Source organism: Garra rufa, chromosome 13 (genome assembly GCF_049309525.1).
Source record: "Garra rufa chromosome 13, GarRuf1.0, whole genome shotgun sequence".
Classification (NCBI taxonomy): Eukaryota; Metazoa; Chordata; class Actinopteri; order Cypriniformes; family Cyprinidae; genus Garra; species Garra rufa.
The window spans coordinates 34456247-34474878 of NC_133373.1; the positions used below are offsets into that span (position 1 = coordinate 34456247).

At 33.3% G+C, this 18632-nt stretch overlaps 1 long non-coding RNA gene across 1 annotated transcript; it reads left to right on the forward strand.

Moving 5' to 3' along the window:
• The first annotated feature begins 593 nt into the window (after nucleotides 1-593).
• LOC141348868 (uncharacterized) lies at nucleotides 594-3894 on the forward strand. The gene is made up of 4 exons (XR_012357581.1): nucleotides 594-697; nucleotides 2205-2259; nucleotides 2532-2621; nucleotides 3590-3894. It is a non-coding gene; the product is annotated as an uncharacterized lncRNA (long non-coding RNA).
• Nucleotides 3895-18632: the final 14738 nt, after the last annotated feature.

The window sequence follows — 18632 nt, forward strand, 5'->3', positions numbered from 1 at the left end:
GTATGTGCACAGCACAATGCGATCTCCGAGTCTAACCCCTCTCTCTCTCTCTCTCTCTCTCTTTGCGTTGGCGTGCATCAATTAAAGCAGCGCATTAATATAGAACGGTGATTAAACTGACTTGGAACTACCTGTGCATTAAACGGTTTTACCGCACACCTGCCAGCCAATCAGAATCCAGTTTCCAGACATTCCATGGAATAACTACCAATATTTCATTTAAAATGTTAGTTTTGCAGACATGGGATCCATATTTTGATATAAATGCTGGTAACTGAAACTCTCCTACTTAAGTTTATTACTGAAATACACATCTACACTCAAAAAAATGAACAAGGAAGGTTGTGCACTTTACATACTATTTTTATATTCAGTTTACTTACAGTTATTGTCTTTGTTGACTTTAAATGTTTTTTTCTATTAAGATCCACGTAATTATGACTCAATTTAACTGTACAAAATCCTAACGCCTTGTCTTAACACAAACCATTTAAGTTAAGTAAAAAATTCTTACATCCAGAGGGTGGCAGTATAGTGCGACGGCAACTGCCATGAAACCCCAAAGAAGAAGAGCAAGACACATCAGACTACACCGGAAAGATATTTGAATTTCTGCACACCTGCGTGACCCCCTGCAAAGTTTTTCTTCAATTGGTTTTGACAGAGGGACTTCTTGCCTTTTCAACGACTGGTAAAGGTAGGAGGATATTTGTTTTTCCACAAGTATTGATCTTTTTTAATTGTAATAAGATATGTTATTTTTGTCCTGCTTTAGTTTTAGAGAGATCTAGTATTAGCATGCTAGCTTAGCCACATGGTGCAGGTTGGTCTGCTGCATATTTACATTATTTGGGCGAAAAGAAAAGTAATAAAAGTTAGTTCATGGATTAAAGTTCTCCATCACTACGATGGATTTCCATTTACTGGAGCGAGTCTACGATGGATTGTTTCCGCCTATTGCAGGGTTACTTATATTCACTTTTCACAATTTTAAGGCTGTAAATGGAATTTAATTTATCAAATAATGTAATAAATGTCTTCATTTAAGTTTGAAAAGCCACGGTGTATTCAGCCTGCTGAGGGGGATGTGATCAAAGCCTGGAGTGGATTGGTAACACGTCACAATAGGGGTGCTCAAATATGCATTAATTCATGCTTAACTAATGCAGAGATAATCATGAGTTAATATATAATTAATGAAGAATTAAACCATTTATTCATAATTACTGCATTAGCAACAAATGATAATTCTATATGATTCATAGAGTAAGTAATCAATAAATTGTTATTAGTTAAATGTGTCATATTGTATTAATTCCCTAATAACTTATTTTATTAACTAAAAATGTATGTGTTAATTACCACAATGGGTTCAATCCATGCATGTCTGCCTTAATTAATCATTAGCTATAACCACACAAGTTCTGTGCCTCAACAAATCATACCATAATGATATCTTTGCAAATCATTAGCTAATGATTTATTAAAGCAGACAACTAGAAGCTTAAGTACATAGCTTTGACCACTAAGGTAACTAACATGAATTTACATCATTAATTAATAAAATAAGTCATTAAGGAATTGATGCATTGTGACACATTCAACCAATAACAATTTATTGATTACTTAATCTATGAATCCTATAGAATGCTCATTAGTGCTGATGTAGTAACCATTAATACATGGTTTAGTTCTTCATGAATTTTACATTAGCTTGTGATTATCTGTGCATTAATTAAACATGAATTAATGCATGTTTGTGGACCAGTATTGTAAAAGGTTACCAGTGGATAGAAATCATCTTCTCTTTACTTTAAGGGTTCTGTTAATCACTCTGGTTGGTATCAGTATTTTCTGACTTTTTTCTAAAAATACAATCATATTTTTGCAGATACTTTTAAGAAACGTACTAAGTTGACATACTTGCTAATTTGAAAAACAATACTACAGTCATTCGCCGTTGAAATTGCGATACTAAGTTCAACCACCCATCCGACTAAAACTAAACTTAAATCTGCTGTCAAAATTAACAGTGGTTAACACTTGGTTTAGACCTTCAGTTATTTTGTTCAATTTGTTGTGATACTTTCAATAAAAATTACAAAGTGTGATTTATTTATTGGTTTGTAGTTTTTTAGTTCAGATTAATTTAATTTTACAAAATCTTTATCAAATTTTGTTTTTATCCTTTGTAATTTTTTCAGGTCCTTAATGAAAGGTGTGTTTTGTGTTCCTGCCAAGGTGCTTTACTTGCAAAAGGTAAGATCTGCAACATCTACTAATGTAAATACTGTTTCTTGTGTGACCATTTCATTTGTTTGTTAGCTTGTTTCTGTTTGTATCCTGTTTACTTTTTATTATCAGTAGCAATTGATAATTTAGTTTTTAACAGATTATATAAATATTTAAAATTATTGTTATTTTAAGTTAAGTGCCTACTTTTATAGTTAAAGTTTCACCCATTTCACATAATTCTAGAAGTGTAATAGGTTTATAGTATGCATGTTGATGCAGATTTTTTTTATATTTAGAATGAAAAAGAAAAGAAGAGGGAGTGCCTCCTCAGGGAACTTTGTATCTATCTAAATGAAGATCCAAGAAGTCTCTTCCAAGAGTAACTGGTAGGTAATACTAACAATTACTGCAGCAGTAACGGTATCATAGGGCTTTTAATAATATCACAAAATCCATTTAACATTGTGGGATATGGCTTGTAGGAATTGTTATTTTGGAGTAGACTAGGGATGCACTGATACCACTTTTTCCAGTATACTCACCCAATACCAATACTTTTATTTTTTGTACTTGTCGATTATCGAGTACCGATATTTTTAAATTTACTGGTAAATTTGTAAAATTGCGTACATAAGAATATGAATAATGATGGTTGGTTAACTTCATTTATCAAACAGATTTGATGGTAATAAAATATGACAATGAAATAAAATGGTAATAAAATATGACAAGGGCTTAGAGTTAAACTGTGTCAAAACAAACTCATCTTGATAACGTTAGAGAACTTTAATAGAAAGATATGTTATGGATTACAATCAACCAAAAAGTATTCAGAAAACTGTTTGTAGGACAAATATCAATTGTTTGTCAGGCCAACCTTAGCCTGAATGACAGCCTGTAGTCTCCTGGACATGCTGTCAACCAGGTGCAACCATGCAAACCTGAATTTATAATTTTTGGTCCCAAATTATCAATTTTACTGGTAGTCCACTGTATAATTTTTGGATTTAATATGTCACAGTTTACTTTATTTTGCTATCCTCACTTACATAAATAAACTACCCACATACTTTCTTGCACCCACAAGTAAAAAAAAAAAAAATATTAAAATTATATTTAGTTTCTGAATAATTTTTGCTTTGACTGTATATCCTATATCCTATCGAGTCTAGATAAAATGGCCAGTTAGTGTATAAATTGTGAGAAATCAATTTGGACCAAAAGTTAGTGAGTAGTGAGTATAGTTAGCACTATTTTAAAACATGTATGGAGAAAACTTCAATGCAAATTAGCTCTTAAGAATTATGTAATTGGTTGGTAATTTCATTGTTGTCCTTTTTTTGTGTGTGGAAAGGATTCAGATGGCTGTGCTGCACAGAGGGACCTTGAACAAGTTGTTATTGGCATCTACTTCACTAACGCTGAGGGAGGGGATTCCACCAACACTCCAGTTGATGTTGGAATAGTGACTGAAGGTGTTGAAGTGCTTCGCGACATGGGAGACATCTCTTCTGCATGTGGACTCTTATTGGGTGTCATGTATGCAATGAACCTCAGTTATTCTCAGGAACTGAAAATGTTCTTTGAGGTGCTTCAGAAAATATTCATCCAGCTGGATGCTACCTGACTCTCAACCAAGGTACATGCTTAAAAACAAACTGTATGAGTGAACTTACATTAAGCATTTTTTATGTAAAGATAACATTGTTTAACTGTTTTCTTCTTCTTCCTCTTTTGTAAAACAGAATTAAAAAAACAGCTGTGTTGTTGATAAACTCTTCTGTTGGTGAATAAAGGAACTAACAAAGGTTGAGTTGAGTTTACTAAAGTTATTTGTGTGGAACCTGTTGACAAACTAGAGTTAATTCAACCTAACTAGTAAAAATTTAAGTTAGTGAAAGCATTTTATTTTGATTAATTAAGCTTAAATGTAATGTTTTGTTGTAAAATCATTAGTTCACTTTGAATAAACAAATATTTAATATGCAACTTCAAAACAAATTTTGTTAGTCCATATAACATAACTGACTTTAGTTAGTTGAACTCAAATGTCTCTTGTTGAGTAAAAATTAGTGATAATAGTTGGCTTGAGTCAAAAATATTATTTCTCCCTAAAACAGCCCCATTAAGTTAAATAAAATTGAAATATTTGTTTTCAGGTTTCATAATAAAATTTTGTGGAACCTGTTGACAAGAAAAATTTAATTAAACTCAAGGTTTCATTTTTTTGAGTGTACATTAATAATAGGGTGCACACAGTTATTAATTTTAAACAACTTTTATTTTAAATGAACACTGTAACAAGAAGTCATAAATATGTGCATCCATTGTACACCATGTAAACAAACTGCAAAATGCACATTACTGTAAAAAAAATAAAAAGACTGTAAATGTGCAACAGTGAAATCTATTAAGATCTTCAAACATGTTTAAGAAATAAAACATTTTTCTAAATTCAAAACGTTCAAAACAGGCCCATCATAAAGCCATCATAATGTGTAAACATTGTGACTTCAGTCAAATAGAGGATGAGAAACACTTTCTTCTTGTCTGCCCCAAATACTCCACTACAAGGCAAATCTTCTTTCCACAATTTGAAGCATTGAATTGTTCATTTTTGTCTCTAAATGACTCAGAGAAATTACATTATATACTCGGAGAGGATGATGTGGCAGTCAAACTAGCTGCAAAATATGTATATTCTATACACACCATACGAAATGGTTAATTAATTATATTTAATTTCACATATTGTTCACTATATATTTGTCATTATTATAATCAATATTAGAAATACTGTCTGCTGTTTTTATGTTTATTTATTGTATTTAATTTAATATATTTATTGTATTTTCTCTGATTTATTGTCTGTTTTATTACCTTGATATTATTATACTCTGTATATAAAATGCTTTGGCAATACTGTAACAAATGTCATGCCAATAAAGCTACTTGAACTGAACTGAACTGAAATCTATTAAGAAATTCAAAACGTTCAAAACAGGCCAATCATAATACAAAACATTCTAACTGTCCATAAAACTAACAGTTCTTAACTACAGCCTAATCATTTTTGATCACCAGATTTTTCTGCAAAAAAAGCAGCTGATGGTGACACCTTCAGGACGAGAGGTGAATATTCATATCCTCTTACGTGAAGCTGAAGCACGCGCATTAAGAATCGATATCGTTGCGTTAAATTGAAGATTGATTAAAATCGGAGAATCGATATTTTTTACCCAGCCCTAATAGTGATTAATTTAAAGATAGCAATACATCGAGAAAAAAGATACAAATAAAAAAAACAGTGCTTTAAAAAAATACTGAATACTTTCATGCAAGTCTGAAGTAATCTAACAATACTACAGAAATTGAATGTAATTATTTGAATGTAAAATAAAACAGCGTCTTCACTGTAATAAACATGCTTTGTTTCTTATTAAAACTACAAACGTCCTTCATTCAAGAGCAGTGACTGATTTTTCTCTTTGTATTTTTACGTTTTATTCATATTAGGCACAGAGACGGCAAAAGGAATATTATGTGTTTCCGCTTTAAGTGGCACACGGATCCAATATACTGTTACACACGTATTTTCATTCTCTACTGTTTATGATAATTTAAGACATAACTGACAAGAGTTTACATGAATAATCACCAAGCGTCTCATTTTGAAATATTTTTGCGTGTATTTGACCATTTAGGCATGCACCTTGAGCTAAAAGATAACTTTGCATGTCCGTGTTCTGCTCCGTCTCTGAGCGCATACACAGAACAGTGCAGTTTTCTTATACGCTATTAAAAACACAACATCAAAGAAACATTAATAAATCAAGCATGTCCCGTTTTATGAAAGTCACGTTAAGTCGCGAAAGTCATTTTCATGATCGTTTGAAGCAGAAATCGAAATCGAATTTCGATTAATTGCACAGCCCTATCTATATTAGAGCTGCTTTACTGCTGAAGTTACATTTGTTTAATAATTGGAGAACTTTGCAACAGTTAAAAGTGCAAAAAAGCCAGCTGACTGTAATGCTATTTAAGCTGCTGCTGCTGCTGCTTCTCTCAGACCCAATTTTTTAAATGTATCTCTTCCTAGAGCTTTCAAGCTGCAACCACCAAACTCGGTTCAGATGTCTGACTCTGTTTTTCGCTTTTCATAAACCAGACTATCAAAACCACTAAAATCCCATAGACTTTCATTAAGGGGGTGAAAAGTTTTGCACAATCACTAGCAAAAGCTTAATGACTATGCTTGGACAAAATGTTAAATCATGCTAGCAACATACTAAACATGTTAGCAACATGTTAATCATGTTAGAAACATGCTAGCAATGTGTTAACCATGTTAGAAGCAGGTTAGCAACATTTTAACAACATGCTTAAAACATGCTATTCAATGTAATACATGCTAATTATGCTAAAACATGATAGCAACATGTTAATTATGCTAGAAACATGCTAGCAGCATGCTAATCACATTAACATGTTAACAACATGCTAATCATACGAACATGTCAAGAACATTCTAATATTGTTAGAAACATGCTAGAAACAGGTTAACAACATGCTAACTACGCTTAAAACATGTTAACAACATGCTAATAATGCCAAAACATGGTAACAACATTTTAACATGTTAATCATGTTAGCAACATGCTAAAAACATGTTAATCGTGCTGGAAAAATGGTAGTAACATGCTAATAATGCTATCAACATGTTAAACATGTTAACATGTTAATGCTAAAGCATGCTAGTAACATGTTAATCATGCTAACAGCATGCTAATAATGATAATGTGTTTGCAGCATTCTAATAATGTTAGCAACGGGTAGACATGTTAATTATGTTAAAAACATGCTAGCAATATGTTAACCATGTTAGAAAAATGCTAGCAACATTTTAACACGTTAATCATGCTACAAAGATGTTAGCAACATGCTAATCATGCTAGCAACATGCTAAAAACATGTTAATCGTGCTGGAAAAATTTTAGCAACATGTTAAAACATGCTAATCATACTAGAAACATGTTAATATGTTAATGGTAAAGCATGCTAACAACATGTTAAAACATGCTAATAATGCTGGAAACATGCTAACGTGTTTGCAGCATTCTAATAATGTTAGAAACGGGTTAACAACATGTTAATTATGCTAAAAACATGTTGCTAATATGTTAAACATGTTAGAAACATGGTAGCAACATTTTAACATGCTAATCATGCTAACAACATGATAAAACCATGTTAATCATGCTGGAAAAATGGTAGTAACATGCTAATAACGCTATCAACATGTTAAACATGTTAATCATACTAGAAAAATGTTAAAATGTTAATGCTAAAGCATGCTAGTAACATGCTAATCATGCTAACAGCATGCTAATAATGATAACGTGTTTGCAGCATTCTAATAATGTTAACAACGGGTAGACATGTTAATTATGTTAAAAACATGCTAGCAATATGTTAACCATGTTAGAAAAATGCTAGCAACATTTTAACACGTTAATCATGCTACAAAGATGTTAGCAACATGCTAATAATGCTAGAAGCATGTTAACATGTTAATAATGCTAATCGTGTTAAAACATGCAAGCAACATGTTAATCATGCTAACATGTTTGCAACATTCTGTTAGAAACACGCTAGACAAAGGTTAACATTTTAACGTCATCCTGATCATGCTAGCAACATGCTAAAAACATGTTATTCATGCTAGAAAAATGTTAGCGACATGCTAATCATGTTAACATGCTTTAGCATGTTTCTAACAAATTGACATAATTGACAAATTATGCTTGAAACATGTTAACATGTTAATCATGTAATCTAATAATGCTAACAACATTAAACATTTTAACATCTTAATCATGCTAGCAAAATGCTTAAAACATGCTATTCATGCTAGAAAAACGTTAGCGACATGCTAATCGTGCTAGCATCATGTTAACATGTTTCAAGCATGATTAGTCATGTTAGAAACATGTTAACAACATGCTAATCATGCTAAAGCATGCAAGAAACATGCTAATAATACTAACAACATGCCAGCCACGTTAAAAACAAGCTAATCATGCTAACAACATGTTTGCAACATTCAAATAATGTTAGAGACATGCTATCAACAGGCTAACAACATGATAATCATGCTTGAAACATGTTAAAAACAAGCTAATCATGCTAACAACATGTTTGCAACGTTCGAATAATGTTAGAGACATGCTAGCAACAGGCTAACAACATGCTGGGAACATGTTAAACGTGTAAAAAACATGCTAACAACATGCTAATAATGCTAAACACATGTTAAATCATGTTATCACCCTGTTGAAAAAACAGCATATGCTGGTTAGGTAGGTTCTAATGCTGGTTTAAGTTGGTCCTTAGCTGGTTTATGCTGGTTCCTAGCTGGTTTATGCTGGTGCTTAGCATCAAAACCTACCTAACCAGCATATGTTGTTTTTTTCAACAGGAAAATGTGCTAAATCATGCTAGCAACATGTTATTAACATCTATCTAATCTAAATATCTAAACTTTCAAACCTCAACTGTTTTACAACTACTTCAGACTAGGCTTTCTCAAACCAACTTCAAAGTTCTTAAACTTCACTCATCTAGTTTAAATCTTGTGATAAATATGAACATTACATTAATGATCAGTTTGTTATTATTGTTGTTATTTAGTCAATGGCCTTTGTTGATGAAACATGAGCAGAACGAATTTCAGTGTAAATCATTCATAAATCCTTCCTTTCATAATTTATCACACTTAACCGAGTGCAACAGTTTACATCAATTATTTTTACAGTACAACACATACTACAAAAATTTGTTCTGCCTATGTTTTAAAGAATAAATCCATAGTTACCAAATGTTGAAAAAGTAAATATACAATTGAAATGTCAGCAAGAACAGTATGAAAGCAATTTATTGTCAATAGTCTGAAAATAGATTTGACTTCTGTCATCACATCACTAAACTTCCCGTTCAGCCAAGTTCCTTTCAGTATACTTGGTCCCCATTGACACCAATGGAAAGCGAATGCACTTGTTGCATTTGCATTGAAATGAGAAGGAAGATCTGGCAGTCCTGCACTGCCGTGTGTTTATTTGTCTGGGCCCGTGACCGAGAATTCAATCTCATCAGAGCTATTTTAACTGCATGGAGACAACTCATCACTTCTGCTTATTTGAAGAGAAAATGAGCATTGAGCACTGTCAAATAAACCAGTTCCAGTTCTAAGTCCCAGACTCCCTGGGAAAACAGAGTGGTCTCCATGTCTATCTCAAAAGTTAAATATGGAACGTTTGGAAGATTGTGACGTACGGAAAAAGAGCTGGACGGGTCATGCATCTAACCAAAGGCTTTTAAAAAGTAGATGCAAGCTTCACCCTATAATTAGGATTTAGTACCAAGACAAAAACACCTCATCTCAAAAGAGTTCAGGAGAGGTTGGTTTGGCCCATTACTGGCAGTTGCTCAAGACCTTCATGCTGCATCATTATAAAGTCACAGCTGCGATCTGGGATCCGAACATGCTGTGTCTCCGTACACAGATAGAGATTAGCAAAGCCCATACGTCATTATCAGAAGATAATCCTCCGCCCCTGAGCCCAGGCTCTCTGCCGTGTTATTGTTTGAAAAAGTTCTTCCATTTCATTCCAGTCGACTGAGTTATATTTAGATACCTGTAATACCAGAGGACTTGGGCCGACAGGACTGGTATTAACAAATCTGATTGATTGTGTTATCAGTGGATTAGAGGAGTATATTTAGACTTTCTGTGAAAGGTGAGATGTTCTGGGATAAACATGGATTGACTAAGAATGTAAAGCCTAATAATTTACCTGTTTGAGAAAAAGTTAGGGGACGTTTTTTGAACTGTAGAAAAGATATACAAAATATAACTTAATTTGTTTAGATGGACCTTTGTTAAACTGAATTGTGAATGGTTAGGCAAAAAAATTGAGTGATTTTTAGTTTTTGTGCCGCTTTTATTTGTGAAGTTTGCTATGATTTATATGACTTCATCTGCACTTTTGATTTGTTTGACTGCTAAAGAAAACCCCAGGAAGGACAAAGCTGTAAGCCACAGTGCTGTCAATATCAAATGTTTTGTGGTGACTTCGGGTCTAGCTTGCAGACAACATAGTTTATATTGGTCAATTTAACAAAATAACTCTGGATGCCAGGAAATATAATACAGTCACTTTTGTCTGGGCATTATTGATTCGATTTTGATTGCATTCTTGTTTCTGAACTGCAGGGGGCTCGATATCAAACTCTTGTTTGCGATATAAATACATTTATGTAATCATGACAGCAAAAGAGTCTTGTACATTTAAACTGACTGTAGCTTTAGGCATGCTAAAAAGGTGAAGGTGTTTGTCAAATTCTGCAGAAGAAACCAAATATACGTTTTATTTAATTTTCTTTTAAAATAACATTTGATAAAAAATATATCTATTTTTAAAATAATATTTTAAAATCTATTTTACATATAAATTATAATATATATTTTTTGTTTGTTTGACAGAATGTAGTTTTAAGAGATTTTAGGTGAGAATGTACTTTTTTAGACTTCAAATATGGGGTTTATTAATAAAGAAAACATCTATTTGTTTTTGAAGATGTGAGTTCCAAAATCTAATCACGTTTAATTTTATGGAACTTCACTGCTGTATATTAGAGCGCTGTCTTTGTACTTTTTCCTAGCAACTTTTATGATGGCTGTTGTTGTTTATTTATTGTTATTATTATTATTATTATTAAATAAGTAATATTTTATATAAATAAGAGTAGTTTTTAATAGTATTTAGTATTGAGAAACGGTGTGTGTTTGTGATTTTAGTTAGATTGTTACATCATTAGATGCAGACAGGAAACTGTTTTTATAAGTGAGTCAGTGGTAAAGACTTTTATATTGAAAGATACAGAAACGCTGTTGTAAACAAAGTTACATTTACTTTCAACGAAACCTTGCAAGACACAGTGCTTTAATTCAGAAATAACACTTAACAGATGAAAGGATAGTACGGCAAAGATATCGCTTTTCTCAGCGGACATGCAAACTAATGTTTTATTGTAAATATGAGATTGAGCTGAAGAATGAATGCTGTATCAGATTCAGGTTATCACACTTGCCCAGTCCATATCTCTCGCATAATAGTCTACTCTACATAATACACTGAGCTTTCAATACAGTAATACAATAAGCTTTTAATGAAGTAACTTAACGTTCGTTCGTTACTAGTTTTTAAAATGACGTTTTCAAATTAATGACGTAGGTTTACTCAGCTGTTAAACTGTCAAACTAAGATTTGAATCAGTGGTGCAAAGTAGTAGTTGGCACAAAAGAGGGTTTTTAAAGACACTGTTGTTTTTTTCTTATGCATTTACACACTCATGCTGTCGAACAAACAATTGTTACAAACAATTCTGCCATTATAGCATATACAGTTATTTCTAGAGGTAAATGTAGAGTCAACTAAGCTCCTGAAAGTTTTCTCCACTTCATATGCGGTGCACATATTCCACTACTGGCAATTTAGCAAAAGACATTTTCAGTTCCATTTGACTTGTTCAATTGCATTTGAAGCTGACAGCCTGATGTCTTTGGCTCCAGGGCTGTTCGAGCTGCTTAACCTAAGGAATGAATGCATAAACCACCTGGGAACAACAAACACACCTGCTCAGAACTCTATATAAACCATGGAGGAAACACGTGAAAGCTCAGACCAGAACAAATATGTTGAAATGCGTGTTTGCATGTACGATTGTTTGCTCGTCTTGAGAGCTTTCAGACGAGCTTGTGCGAGAAGAGATTACTAAAGAGAGACGGGCTGCAATACACAAGGGTCACAAAGACTTTGATTTATAATTTGTCATCGTGTCCATTCTTAAAACACAATTAACCTCTGCTGTCTGGGGCTGTTTGCCATGAATTTGCCAATTACAGAGAGGAAAGAGTCTTGTACAATGAGCGAGAAGAGGGGTTACGTAATGCCATCCTCTCCATCCTGTTAAAAGTGCACTTTCAGGGGTTATTGTGATATATTGTAAATATGCAATCGAAGTAGAGAGAAACAACACCCGGGAACTGGGAAAACAAGCTGAAAATGAACTCTTGGGCATTAGAGAAGAGTATGAAAAAGATGTAGCTGTCTGTTTCACCATTAAAATCACCATATAAGGCTGGCAAAGTCAACTGAGATGCAGCCAACTTATTACTTTTGTTCAGCAAGGCTTTAAAAAATGAATCCGTGAATAAGACTGTGTTTCAGTTTGTGAGTTAATGAGAGTTGTCAGGCTAATTTAAACATAATTCAAAAGGGTCAAAGTCATATGAGTCTATAATTTTGCTAGAAATTGGACAACAGTCCATCGCAATAATGTTGACTATAGTTTATTTTATCTACAGTCTTTCTCTGTCATCACTTTTTTTGTATTTAGACAGCAAGCATGCAAGACTCAAGCGTCATTTATTTTGCTAAGGCATTGTTAGAATGTCTTAATAGGCATAAATCAGACGTTCATAGAACCAGATCTGAATGAGAACCAGTTCTCAGTTCCAACCTTCTTTTTGGGTTAACTAAGACAGACAAAAATGGTTTAACAGGAGGAAGGCCTTGCCAGTGTAGTTTAGTAAAACATTTCACACATGTCCAAATGTTCAACATTACAGAACACCGCTAGCATATTTTCCCAAAGGAGTAAGAGACTATTCTGTTCTAGCGCTGAACACAAGAGGTCCATGTTCATTTTACAGGAGTATGATATTTCTTCCTGCCTGAGCATTTAAGGAAAGTTTAGAAGGACAAGCTTTTATTTATCCACCACCAAATAGTACTTGTGTCATCCTGTAATCTTTCTGATAAGTCATGCTACCTGAGGGACAAAGCTTTGTATCTTTGCTTGCAGACATATTGTTTAGAAATCTATCCAAGTGAAGAATGTATAATAATGCTGAGGAAAAATTCCTCCAGAAAGAATGGACAACAAAGAGAATTATCTGGGAAAAAATATCAATCTCATTTCAAACAAGTCTGCCATCTAGTGCTGCTTCTACGAAAGCATCTAATGTTGTTGTATAACATTTTAATGCAAAAAAAGACTTTCAGCGCTTAAATTTCAGTAGAAAGTAGCAAACAATCTGACACCACTAGATAACATTTCAAATAAATGCACACAAATGTCTCATTTCTGAGCCACATAAAAAGAACTGGAAAAAATGACTGTTTTCAAGGAGGTTTCCCCCAAACACTCCCTCCATCTGCCATTGGTTGCTCAAGCAGATAGCTCCGCCCCAGACTCAAATCATTGGCTGTTTTAATGCTGCTGTTTCGGGCTGATTAGGGAAAGAACGTTTAAAATGTGGTGAATTGTTTGTTTTTTAAGGGAATCTCAAATGTTCACCAAACCGTATTTAGTTGATACATTAGAACAGTAATAATGTGAAATATTATTACAATGTAAAATAAAAGTTTTCTATTTTAACATATTTTAAAATTGTTCCTGTACTCTCAGAAAAAAAGGTACAATAGCTGTCACTGGGGTGGTACCCTCACAAACAGTACTAATGCGTACTATTTAATATGTGACCCTGGACCACAAAACCAGTCTTAAGTAGCACGGGTATGTTTGTAGCAATTGCCAAAAAAAATGTTTATGGGTCAAAATTATCAATTTTTCTTTTATGCCAAAAATCATTAGGATATTAAATAAAGATCATGTTCGATGATGTCTTATTTTGTAACTTTCCTACCATAAATATATCAAGAATTTCATTTGGACAACTTTAAAGGTGATTTTCTCAGTATTTAGATTTTTTTGTACCCCCAGATTCCAGATTTTAAAATAGTTGTATCTCGGCCAAATATGATGTATGAAATGATGAAATTTCAGAAGATGTTTAAATCTCAATTTACAAAAACTTACCTTTATGACTGGTTTTGTGGTCTAGAGTCACAAATGCACACTTTCAGTACTAGTATGTACCTTTAAGGTACTTATATGCATCCTTTAGGGTAAATAAGGTACAAAAGTGTGCCTTTTGAAAAGATACCACTACAGTGACACCTTTTGTACCTTTTTTCCTAAAAGTGTGTAATAAAAAAAGCTACATTTTCAGCATCATTACTCTTCAGTCCTCAGTGTCACGTGATCCTTGAGAAATCATTCTTATATATGCTGATTTGGTGCTTAAGAAACATATCTTAATATTTTAATGTAGTGAGGAAAATGTGATACATTTTTTTTCAGGATTAATATTGTTTTGTAACATTATGAATGCCTTTACTTTCACTTTAGTTTAATTTATATCCTCCTTGCTGAAAAAAAAACCCAATATAATAAAATAATAATAACTGCTCCAAACTTTTGAATGGTAGTGTAGTAATAATTCAAATTGATATTTTTAAGGAAAATTATCATACAAGTCTAAATTGCACTGAGACTGCATGTTCTTTTCAAACATCTAAAACAATTCTATATATATAGCCTTTGATTATGTTTTTAGACAAAAGTGAACAAAACTAAAACTGTGAATACTGTTTTTTCCAGACACAGAGGCTCATGTGTAATAATATCATGTTGTTTCAGAAACCCCTGTGCCTGATTCCCGCTGTCTGGCAACCCTGTGCTCTGCTCACCCGCTGCATGGCCACCAGCACAGCGCTCTCACTGCCAGCATATGGCACAGCGTCTGAAGCCCCCCTGAGGCTCTCCTGCTCCCAGAGCCCATCTCTTTCTCTGCATGGCTTCTGAACGTAAGTGTGAATGTCAGGGATCAGCACGCTGGTGGACATTAGTGACTGCTAGCTGAAAGAGCAACACCTGTAGCAGATCTGAGATCAGTTAGTTAGTGCTTTAGGCAACTTAAGAAGCAGCTGTGTTTCAATGAAAGCGCCAGGGTATAGGTCACACAAAGTGCAGATCGGAAGGAAATTGTGCTTGTTTTCTCTAGAAGTGGATAAGTAGGTTTGTTTGTAGTTCAAAATCTATTTAAAAAAAAATAATAATTTACATAATTAAAATAATGTCATGTTGGGACAAGTTACATTTTATAATTACGCAATTATAAAAATATCTATTTTTTAATTGAATTAATCATTTACATCTATTAAAAAACGTAACTATTCAATAAAAAATATTTATTATATGTATATGTGAGTGCTGACTAAATTGGTAATTTATCCTGCAGCTCTAAAAGCTTCAAAATATTAACATTTAAAGAATATATTGTGAAAATTCAAAAGCTGTGCAGCCACAGAAAAATAGCTTTTATCTAAACCACAAAAGACTGGTAATTATATACGCAAGAGATGACAACAGAAGAATAAAATTGTTAAGCTTTTTTTTTCAGTGAACATCCATGAGCTTTAAAAGGAGCTGTCACATCTTGAATAGTGCCCTATTCAAACCTCAAAACTGCTTTTCATTTATGAAGAAAACAAACCAGGATACTGAAGCAACTGTCAGTAAGAGTCAAAGTAGAAATATAATGACCTTTTTTTAAATTTAAAGCAAAGATAACAACAATACTGTGTAATTGTGTGTTAAAATGCTGCATATTCCATTCTTACTACTATATATTACAAACGGCTGTATCTTTAATTAGTGATTAGTTAAAAAAAACTGCTCTTGATAAACAATTCACTTTAATCCAAGATACCATTTACCATTTTACCAATTTACCATTTTAATATCTACATTTACCTTGTTTTAAGGATATTTTTACTGTAAAAAACCTTTAGATTTTTTTTTTATAGTTTTATAGTTATAGATTTTTTTATTTACTAATATTTTGATTTGGTTGTGCATTGAAATGTTTTTTTTAGTATATCATGTTAAACAAACTAAGAAATGCTGCTTAAATAAAATAAGGTTTTATATATTATTTTATTTCAATCAACAAGAAGTTTAAAGAAAGAAAGATATATAAGATATAAAAGGTTTGAACAGTAAGATTTTTAAGATGTTTTTAAGACATCTTTTCTGCTCACCAAGCCTGCATTTATTTGATCCAAAGTGCAGCAAAAACACTAAATATTTGAAATATTTTTACCATTTAAAATAACTGTTTTCTATTTGAATATATTTTAAAATGTAATTTATTACTCCAATCACATGATCCTTCAAAAATTATTCTAATATTCTGATGTGCTGCTCAAAAAACATTTATTTTTATTATATATGTTGAAAACAGCTGAGTAGAATTTTTTTTCAGGTTTCTTTGATGAATCAAAAGTTCAGAAGAACAACATTTATCTGAAATAGAAATCTTTTGTAACATTATAAATGTCTTTATCATCAGGATATGTGAAGGATCATATGACATTAAACATTGGAGTAACGATGCTGAAAATTTAGCTTTGATCACAGAAATAAATTATATATTAAAATATATTCAAATAGTATATTTTAAATAGTAAAACATTTCAAAATGTTACTGTTATTGCTGTACTTTGGATCAAGTAAATGGCTTGGTGAGCAGAAGAGCCTTTTTGAAAAGACATTCAAAATCTTAATGTTCAAAAATTTTGAATGGTAGTGTATATTATGTATAATTTAAAATTACAAGTTCATAAATGTTTCTTATAGGCTACATTCACAGATTGCATATAGACAACAGTCTATGGTATGTCCTCATTTAAATAACTCAGTAAATGTGTGTGTGTGTGTGTGTGTGTGTGTGTGTGTGTGTGTGTGTCAAACAAGCAAACGTTCAGGACCTCGGAGAGCTCCCTGAGGCAGGTGTGACCACTGATTCCCCCCGGCACACACACACACATACCTCCTGAGCAGAGGTGATTATGGCACACACAGCAGCCCTGGGCAACCGGGACACACTCTGGATATTTCCATCAACTTTCCACTCCAAAGCAACAAGGCAGGAAAAAACCAGCCTACATTTTCCCCTCCCAACACACACACACACACACACACACACACACACACACACACACACACACACACACACACACACACACACACTTCCAGATAACTACTCTCCCTGACTGACCTGTCCTTATCTCTCACATATATACATGTACACACACTTACTACTGGTAAACAACCTAAATGTCAATTAAACGTCAGAGCAGTTGAGGTAAACACCACATTTACAACACAGATTTGGTGAAATAGAATGACTAGTTGTCATATAAGCCACATGTCAGACTGCAACAGGGCATTTAAGAGTTTTGTTTCACATTTCAAGCCTTAAGCTTTCTCTGATCCCCGGAAGAAGAGATTTTATCCAGGAATCTCCCAACTGTTACCACATGGCAATCTGCACTGCTGACTGGCCACAGAAGTACATTATCAACAGATAATACATCCTACTACGAGCAAAAGCAAATTTATTTGTGTACAACCAGGCTGCTACTGAACAAGTGCAAAGGTTTAACGTTGTGTTATTTATTAATATTTGTAATATTTTAATTTGCTATTTAAAATATGTTTTAGTGATTTCATGTGATTTTGTCATTTTTATTTAAAATATTACTTTAGTTTTACCAACATTAAAGGGGCTATATGTAACTTTCTGAAATTTAAACTCAAGACTGACACCTGTGGCCAAAAAACGGAACTGCTCTTCCTTTCTGCTCGCTCTCACAGCGCGCGCTCATACGTACACACTTCACAAGTCATCCGCTGCAAAGAAGTCAACATTATGTTTACAGAGGTAAGAACAGTCAAATACATATATTGTTTGAGAAACTAAGTTTGTTTGCAATATATATGACTAGCGGTGGTGGCAGAGTGATCTGAAACGTTTAACATGAACGCGCTTGACGTCACATCCGCAGACAGCGCGCAAAAAATCCGACCCGACAGAAAATAGGAAAAATAGGATACAGGCTTATAGGTGCACCCACTGTGAGCTGACAAGGTGTCAGTATGCTCATCAGGAGATGTTTGAGTCATAAATGGTCAAATAAAAAGGCTATTGTTACGTTTATTTTGGGGAAAAAGTTACATATAGCCCCTTTAAAGAGATAGTTCACCTAAAACGTACCCTAAAAATCACCCTATGATTTACTCACCCTTAAACCATCCTAGGTGTATATGACGTTCTTCTTTCAGATAAATACAATCAGAGTTATATTAAAAAATGTCCTGGCTCTTCCAAGCTTTATAATGGCGGTGAATGGGTGTTGAGATTTTGAAGTCCTATAAAGTGCATCCATCTATCATAAAAGTTACACCACACGGCTTTGGGGGGTTAATTAAGGCCTCCAGAAGCAAATCGATGTGCTTGTGTAAGATAAATATCCATATTTATCCTTTATAAATATGTACACGTTCATGAGAGAGTGGTGTTCCAGCGAAAGACATTGGACGTAAGCGTAAAGTAAGCTCTGGTGAGAATATGCTAGTCTCGCAAG